We start from the raw sequence: 9,175 nt of genomic DNA on the forward strand, positions 1-9,175 counted from the left end.
ACACTGCTTCAGGTCCCTTGAAGCCCTCCTGCAGCCTAACCCACACCCTACCCCAGGGCCTCCACACACCCTGCCCCAGTACCTGCAATGCCTCCCAGTCTGGCAGCAGAGTCCTAAAACACCCTGATAACTTGCTTCAAGACCTTCAAAGTCATTGTCCCCCTAGATTCTGCTCAACTGCCATCAGTGAGCTCCAAACCCTGCCCCAGAGCTCCCCAAACATCACCTAATCTAGCCCAAGTGGCCCCTACTGGCAAACACTGCCCCAGAGCCCTGAAACACTAGCAAACCCTTCCCAAGAGAGACAAACACCCACAAACCTGTCCCCAAACCTCAGAACATAGCACCCTGCTTCATGGCCTGTAGAGATTTCCCCCAAACCTGTCCAAACCATATCCCAGGCCCTGCAAAGATCCCAAGTGATGCCCAAGTGTCTCCAGAGATAACCAACACTGCTACTAGTTGCCAAAATCTGTCCTAGGGTCCCCACATCACCCAAAACTCTACTTCAAGGCCCTCAAAAACCTTCCTCTGAACCCAACCATAGCCTGCCCAGCTGCAGTTCCCTGCCGTGCTGGGCTGTTCACACCAACCTTGACATCCCATACTTACATCTCCCTGCAGATGTGCCCCAGGAAGGGCTAGCAGTGATAGTCTCCATTGCAGAATCACCTTGCTGCCTTGCAGGGATCATGACCGTATGCTCGTAGGGCCATGTTTGGTCTGCTACTAGGCTCTTAGTGTGAGGAGTCTCCAGGGGGTCCCCCAGGACCAAGAAACTCTGGTCATACAGCTTTTGGGACTCCCCTTTGTGGAGGACAGCATGCAGTGAGGTGTGGGTTTGGAAGGGAGTGAAAATTTCCTTCTGGGAGGCAAGGGTGATGCACCTAGAGACAGGAGTGGACTACCCCCGGCCCCTCTGGCTGCCCTGGACCTCTTGCCTTTGACTCCCCCTGAAGTGACCACAGCTGTGTGCTGCAGCATAGTCTGAGGTGAGCCCTGGTGTGAAGAAGACCAAAGGCTGCTTTTAGGGTCTGACCAGCATGAGTGCTCCAGAGCCTCCTTGCTGTAACACTGGCACTTCGGGCAGGGGATAGCTTCACAAATTGCCCCAAGGGGGACACCCAGCATCATCAGTCTTCTTGCCAGGTTTTGCAGCTTGGAAGGGAGATGTATTTGAGAGTTGGACATTCCTGCCAAACCCCAGAAGAGTTGACCTTCTTTTCATTTTGGATTAGCTAGTTCTAAGTAATTGGAGGCTTTGGCTTTTGCAGATGTGGAGCTCAGCCTTCCTGTAGTAGTGTGCAACAGATGGGAATCGCTGAGAGCAGCCTGGCAAAGCTTTCTGTGTATGCAGAGGCAGACTGCAAGCAGTGATTAAAAGCTGCAGTTTCTTGCAGACCCAGGGAAACTTTCATGACAAGAGCTTGGTAAGGTTCAATTCCCTGCTCTAGAGCAGTCAGTGCAGTCAGGGTTCCTGAGGAGGCAGCAAAGGGTCAGTAGAGTAGATGTCCAGTCTTTTATTTAAAAGCACTGCAAAGAGCAGCAGACTGAAGGAATGGATTAGTGCCACATGTAACCCTGCCTGAGCTTGAAGTCCCTCCACCCCATTGATGATTTCATCATTTTAATGTCATCTTTCTGCTAAAAAAGCATGTGCAACAGCTGCCTTCCCTGGACTTCAAGGGAGATTGTCTGAGAGGACTGCTTTCAAAACTGAGGTGTGCGGCTTTTCGACAATCTGGGGTCACAATGGCCATAAACTTTTACAATTACCTGGCAGGTTCTGTGGAACTTTTCTGTGTATTTGATAAGTGATCACACCTTCCTGCAAAGCAGACCGCTTGGGCAGAGCCCACTGGGCCATAGCAGGCATGCCTGTTCCTGCGGTTGGTTGTGCTGATTGCGGAGCAGCTGTACCAAAACTTCTCTTTTCCTCCTCTGCTCCTCTAACCTCCCTACCGTAGTGCAACATGTACCATATTTTTGGCCATGTTTTTTTGTTTTAGGTTTGGAGGTTTTTTTAATTCCTTTCAAAATGAAGGTGTTCACCACTGGGAACAGCCTCACAGACACTGCAGTTCAGGTAGCTATACTCACATCCAGCCACTGGAGGTGGCAGCTTTCTGGCTGGGAACTGCAACGCCCCTGACTTAACAAAGCCGTTGGGAAGCTCTGTCTGGCCCACAGGACGTGCAGCTACCACGGGGTCTTGAAATCAATATGAAGTGATAGACTTAGGCAAGGATGCTTATGCTGTAACTGTTTGATTTTTGGATGTGTAACTTACTCAATTTTATTCATGTCTTCCTCCTCCGAGCAAGGTGTCATGGCACTTACTTTGGGGGATTCTGGGGGATGAGCTCCCTGAGGGGCATAGCAACCCCCATCCCTGCCATATCCAGATGATCAATGGGACTGCGCAGGGGTTGCACAGTCTGTGTTCTTGGTGCAAAAGGAAGGCACCAAGTCAGAATAGGTAGGGAGTGCTGCCTGCCCTCACTGTGGGCAAGCAAGGGCCATGGGGATGAAGAATGCTGGGCAGGGCAGGGCAGGGCAGGAATGGGGAGGAGAAGCAGCGGGTATGCAAGGGCTACCCATCCAAAAGGAGGGGCAGCTGCTGCTTTGGCCGCAGGAGCTGCCTGCACCATGACAGCACAAGGGAGCCCAGGAAGGCCTGTGGACCATCAGCAGAGGACCAGCTTTTGATTGCCTCCCCAGCTCCTTTGCAGGGTCACTGGTAGGACTGATCAGGGAGCTAAAGTCCCTGAAGGCCTTCAGGACACTGGCCTGTAAGCTCCTGTGCCACTGCAAGGCCACCACCTCAGGGAGTGTGACCTGTTTGGGGAGCATAGCCCCTTTGGCCCCTGCCCTAGGTGGAGACTCTGTGGGTGGACAGGCCACCCCTTCCTGGTGACACTGGGAAGTTGAGGTCTGCCTCTCTTGTGAGGTCCAGATGACTTAAGTAGCCCCAGTCTGACTGCCTTTGGCTTCTCAGTGCTGACACCAAGGACTGCCTGCTGGCAACCCATCTCTGCCCTTCCATGTCTCCCTCTTGCATACCACATGCTCTCAGAAACAGCAGCCCCTAGGTGGGACCTCCCCTTTTTCCCTCAGGACTTGCTTGGCAGAGGAAAGCAGGCTAAGGTGATGGGCACAGCAACAGTCTCTCAACTTCTTTTCCTCTGTGTTTCCTCAGTGCCAGAGGAAACCCAGTGAAGGCTGTCAGATTTCCCAGATTTTTTGGAGAACGTGTCCTGCAGGAAACTCCAAAGGGAAGAGGAATGGAGACCTGTGAAGGAAGGCTTGGATTGATGTCTGAATATGTGTGTTTTCAGCTGGGCCATGGAACGTCTATTCCTTAACAATGCAGTTCTTGCTAATGATTCATTCTTAGATGATATTCATCGTACTCTCTTAATTTCCCACGCTGTGGGTCTGTAGCTTTGTGCTCAATAAGCTGTGAGTACCACAGGGCTGATGCCATCTCTTTAGCATGGCTGGCTATGATCCCAAGTGGCTTCTAGTCACAGAGGGGAAGGCACTGAGGAGAAAGATCAGGCCTTAAATGAGCTTGTCCTATCTCTTCTGATTTTCCTCCATCGTGCCTGATGCTTTAATGCTTTCCCAAAAATGGGGTGGAGGGCTCCTCTGTTCCTCACAGTCTTTCTTGGTTTTGTTTTTCTACTGTATATTCAGGATGTTTCTTATTTGCAGTTCCTTGTGCTTATCTCTGGCAACATTTAGCTACTTGAAAACCTTCCTTCTGCACCCGCACCCATCTTTGCCCCTTTGCTGATTACACAGTTCACATATTTAGCCACAAAATGTGTCTGGCTATGATGCTGTTTGCGTTACAGTATACTTACACACGTATTTAAGAGAAGTTAGTATTAATTATATCCTGATTAGCACATTTATAATTCATGGGTAACTCAAACTTTTGCTTTGGTTACACAGCCCCCTGTGTTACAGATCCCTGCAGGGCAAGATGCCATGGAGGGTGTGAGACACAAGGACTCTTACAGGATGCAGGGGGACTCAGAAGTGCTCAGACCGTGACCCATCTAAAGATGCCCTAGAAAATTTCATACCTGATGGTGGGGCAGGTGCAGACAACACCCTTCATAGAACATGTGGCATGTCAGCTGCTGGAACTGCTTGGCATCATTTGCAAGCTGCAAGGAGAGATCTTAGAAGTTTGGGTCCCATTTTTGGTTGAGTTACTAGAGGGGACTTGGGGTACAGACTCATAGTGAGCCAATCACACACTTGTTTTCTGCAGCTGAGTCATATGCAGGAAATGGAATCACAGATGTGCTGCTGACAGGGCATCTTCAGTCCAGCCTCTCTCTCACAGCAGGTTCATCCCCAGCAATAGGTCGGGACAACCATACCTTTTCCAATGCCAAAGCAATTGTTCCTTGGATGTGATTGAAAAAGCCTGGCTACAGGAAGAAAAGAAAGAAAGGAGAAAAGAAAAAGGAAAATAAAAGATTGTAGAGTGGCAGTAGCAATAGTAGTAGTACTGGTAGCAGTAGTAGTAGTATTAAGGTTAAAGTGAAGCTTTGGTGATTGGAAGTGGTTCTATCTAGATTTCTTCCTGCACAGAAACATGCCAAAGAGACCAAGGGGACTTCTAGCTCAAAAAAGCAGCTTTTGAGCAGAGAGCGGTTGGGATTTTTTGGGGGAGCAGAAACTATGGTGGGTCCCTTTTTAAAAGTAAGAGATAAGGCAGAATGGACAGGGTGAAGCAGAGCAAAGTTTCTACAGAGTTTCTTCCTCCAGGCACGATGTGTTATTTCCTCATTCTCCAGAAGGATGCACTTGATTAAATCACTCTCTTCTATTAAAGGAATGGGATGTAGCAAACTAAATGCCAGTATGATCATCAAATGTTAATAAAGCCTGGAGTTCCTGAAGTAGGATCACAGAGTGTGTACATGAGGGAAATGTATCCAGGCAGAAAGTACTATAATAGATGCTTCAGCTAGTTGATAATATTTTACCACTCCTATGGGCTCCTTTTCCACAGAAGCTCCCAAGAAAGCTAGTTTTGTTCCCATTTTGTAGCACATGTGTTTCCAGGATATATTTTTTTCAATCCTATGCCACCACCTGACTTGAGCCAAAATTGTTGAGGGAGCTGCCTGCAAAGCAGGCACACACATGAATGCGTTGCAGCTGTAAGGCCACTTGTTTTAAACATGTGATAAAAAATTCCTTGGGGAGTTTTAGAGCACTAGTTGCTTTTGGTGTTTATTTTATTTAAGATTGCTGAGTATCACACAGAACCTGAACATGCTAGCTGCTACTTTTTGCTCTTCTGAAGAGCTCCAGCCTCACAGAGCTCCAGAAAGCTAAATTACAGTTTGCTTTCACTGGTAGGCCATGAAATCCTTATGACAAAATTGATCCAAAGAGAGGTGTAGATGAAGGTGAGAAGTGGACAACAGGTCTCGAGTCTCTGGGGATTGGAAGAAAATAAACCTCTACTTCAGAAAGGTATAAGGCACAAGAAAGTTTTCTGTAGCTCCAAAGTATAATTCATTTTGATTTCAACCTGTATCTGTCTCTTTTCTCAAGGCTAAAGGTGCTGGAACACAGTCGTCCCAAAAGAGGGACAATAACAGCTGACAGAATAGCTACTCCAGCCATTGTCACAATTTTTTTCATGATGTGTTCCTTCCACTTCCCACTCCAATCTCTGCAATATTTTTATATCTATACAATTTATACACAGGTTTGGGTTTTTTTGCTGCAGTATTTTCTTTCTTTTGAAGAAATAAAAGGTATCTTCTGTCTTAAAGTTCCCAGGATTTTTTTTTTTAAAGATTTTGAGGACAAGTCTGCTTTTACCTGCTTAAAAAGACAGCACCAATGTCAGTTTTGTTTGGTTTTGCAGGCGTTAATGTAGACAACCTCTACCCTAACTCCAGCCAGGGTGACCCCTTTCTGTAGAGGCAGGCCTTCCTGGGCTGCTGCACAAATACCCATGGAGGCAATGCAGACTTGCTGGTGTGTCCCCTGCCCCCTGTGAGCGGTACAGTATGGATGTACTGGACACCGAGAACTCATCCCACGGCAGCACAAAGGATCTCACCAGAGCCTCTCTACATGTCTCTAATGAGGCAGCTGTACTCACAAGAGCATCCCTGGGGCTGCTTTTCTCTGTTACAGCCCCTGCCTCTTTTGCCTTCCTGGCACTTACAGCCAAGTCTGGCCAGTAGAGGCAGGAACTGCTGGGTCTTCAGACTGCAGCATACCTCACCCCCAAGCCTGTGTGAGCTTGACCTTCCTCTGCCAGCCTCATGAAGTCCTGAGAGAAGACTGCAGAAAGAGGACAGAGAGAGTTGGCTGTTCTGAGGGGCTACAGGAAGCCTGTAAGGGTACTCCACCAAGCAGAGCTGCTCTAGAGACAGGTGGTGATAGTGTCCTGCTTAAAGCCTTCAGACTGAGCTGCTCCAGGGTCCTTGGGACTGGCTGCTGTGCAAGAGGAACATTTCTTGCAACAGAGGTGTTGTCTTGGCCCCAGTTGTGTGCAGGATGGCAAGAATGTGTAACCCTGCCTGTGTAAGAGGACTTCTCTAGGATCCACAGATCTGATGGAAGCAGTTGGCTGACCTTTATGTCCCTCTTCTTTGGCTTTAGAAAAGCAGAAGGCCTCTAGTGAGACCAGACGACAGCCAGGACCATTAATCTTTGAAGAGGCTTTCTGCAGTACCAGTTTTCCAGTGATCCCTACAGAGCGTTGCAGAGGCCTCTGCTAGGGCTACTGTGGTCACAGAAGACTTGTTAAGGCAGCCAGACCACTCCTTTGGCAGGGAGAGGACATGGGTCCACACCCCAGCTTACCAGGCCCATGCCTTAACGTCAAAATCCCTCTGTCCTGCTAAGGTTTCAGCTTCATGCTTTCCATAAGCTTCCCAGGGAATGACACATCTAAACATGAGCTCTAAGAGATAGATGAGTTGCACAGCTTTGAGGAGAAGAATGTACAGCAGTAAGCTGACATCAGCTATGGTGGCAATTACAGACTAGCAGAGAAATGTGAGCCTCTTTTGTTCTACAGACAAAATGTGAAGTTAGCTGAGCCAGCAGAAACAGCTGATGGTGCAAGGCAGGTATTTGTGTGAGCTGCCTGGCCTCACTGTTAGCAGTGCCATAACACCTCTGTGGCATGCTGCTAGGGTATAACAAACCACATAGTGGAGGAACAACCTGCTCCACCACGCATCAGGAATTCAGAATTAGCCTCGCACACCTACATGTCTGCTGCATTAGTAGAAAGAAAAATCTCACTTTTTAAATCTCTTTTATATACTTGGATAAAAATAAGAGTGTCTTAGCTGGTGCAAGGCAGACTTTCTGACCAGGTCAATGGCAGATTTTGGAGACATCTGCTAGCACTATTTCCCCAGTCCTTTAAGCTACCCTTTTAAATAGAGCTAAATGCAGTTCAATTTACAGCTAATTTCACACTGTCATTTTAAGGACATAAGATACCTTTTCACATGATCCTTGTGAGCAGAACTTGATGCACATCTGGCATATGTGGAGACCTTTGGTTTGTGCTACATAGCAGATGTGATGCACCCCTGCATCTATAAAATACTTTTCAAAGTTTAATATAGTGATAAAAGTTTAATCTTTTCTTAAACCACCCTTTATTAGAAAACATAAGCATTTGTAAATATATAAAAATATGAAGTACCAAGTGCTTCTTGCTTCCCAGCACAGTAGGACTCAGAAATGGCAGGTAAATTTGGTGGTAATCTGTTCAGTGTATTAGGTCCAGGGCTGCAGAACAGACCAGCTAGTTTTGCAAAAGACAGCTAATCTCATTCCTCTGACAGGTCCAAACTGATCTTGTTTCACCTCAGTTTCAGACTTCCCTCCTACTCCTTTTGACAAACATCAGTGCCTACTGGTGAGAGCAAGGCTGGAGCTGTAGGAACTAGCAGGCTCCCTAGAAGGATGCATCTAGGTGTTTTACAAAGGGAGGGATTTCCAGTTGCTAATGGTGAAGAGAATTCAGGCACTGAGAGAACTCCTCTGTACAGTGGTCCTCAGGGAAAGTGCATCTTTTTCTTTGGGATCATCCTATAGCTGAACTGGACAAAGCCAGTCACAGGTCCAATTTCCATTATGTTCCCTTAATCAGCAAGTACTCAGATCCCCTTGCAAGATGCATGGTATGAAGCATCACCAAGCCCCATCTATCTCATTTTTTTACCACTGAAATGTTACAGGTTAGAAGATTGTCAGGTTGTACATATAAAGCAGGACACTGGAAAAGCAGTGCGATGCTGTGGAAGCACTGTAAAATGAAAAATCCAGTTGTACCCATTCCAATTGTTAGGACAACTGAACCTCAAATGGAATCTTTTGTGCCACTACCCATCTTTTCTAACACTGAAGAACAGCGGTCAGTTGCAGAGAACTGCAAGGTTCTTGTTGATGTTGTTTCTTATTTGGTCTTCCCCAAAAAGCCCCCATCATCTCTAGAAACTTATGACAGGCCCCTGCATTCTCTATGTGGTCACCTTTGCCAGTTCTCCTGCCAGTTTCCACCACATCAGGCACTGCCGTATCATTCCACAAAAAGTGAGCTGCCTCCTCAGTGTTCCCCTATGGGAGTATGTCTAGGCCTGGGAAGGCCACTACTCACACCAGTGGGTTTGTTTTCCTTGTGGAAAACTTAAAACCACTGGAATTGCAGGAGAGGTGGAGAAACAACAGAAGCCCAAGTAAATCAAACTTATCCTGAATGTGTCAGCATCTGGCAGAGGACCAGAAGGGTGAGGAATGCTGTCACGTTTAACCTCTGCTGCTTACTGATACTTTCTTTTACAGGTGGCACTGCAGGTAGAGCTTTTCTTTTCCTGTCTGTAGGAGAGGACAAAGTGGCTCATTTTAAGAGACTTGTATTACAGATCACACACCTACACTCCCCTGCTGCAATGGAAGAATGCTGTAGCTCCTACTGCCCTTTAGCTATGAGGTACAATTAGCTCCAACCTTAGAGTTAAGGTTAACCTTATTTGTTATGCCGTACAAGAACTGCAGTCCTTAAACAGAAGTTATTCACTAGGTTTGTGATAAGCAAACCCCTCTTCCACCCCTCTGAAAGCTTCACCCCCGACCCAAGTACATGAAAATGAAAAAACAGCTG

The sequence above is a fragment of the Falco cherrug genome, chromosome Z, assembly GCF_023634085.1.
Source record: "Falco cherrug isolate bFalChe1 chromosome Z, bFalChe1.pri, whole genome shotgun sequence".
In the NCBI taxonomy this organism is placed as follows: domain Eukaryota; kingdom Metazoa; phylum Chordata; class Aves; order Falconiformes; family Falconidae; genus Falco; species Falco cherrug.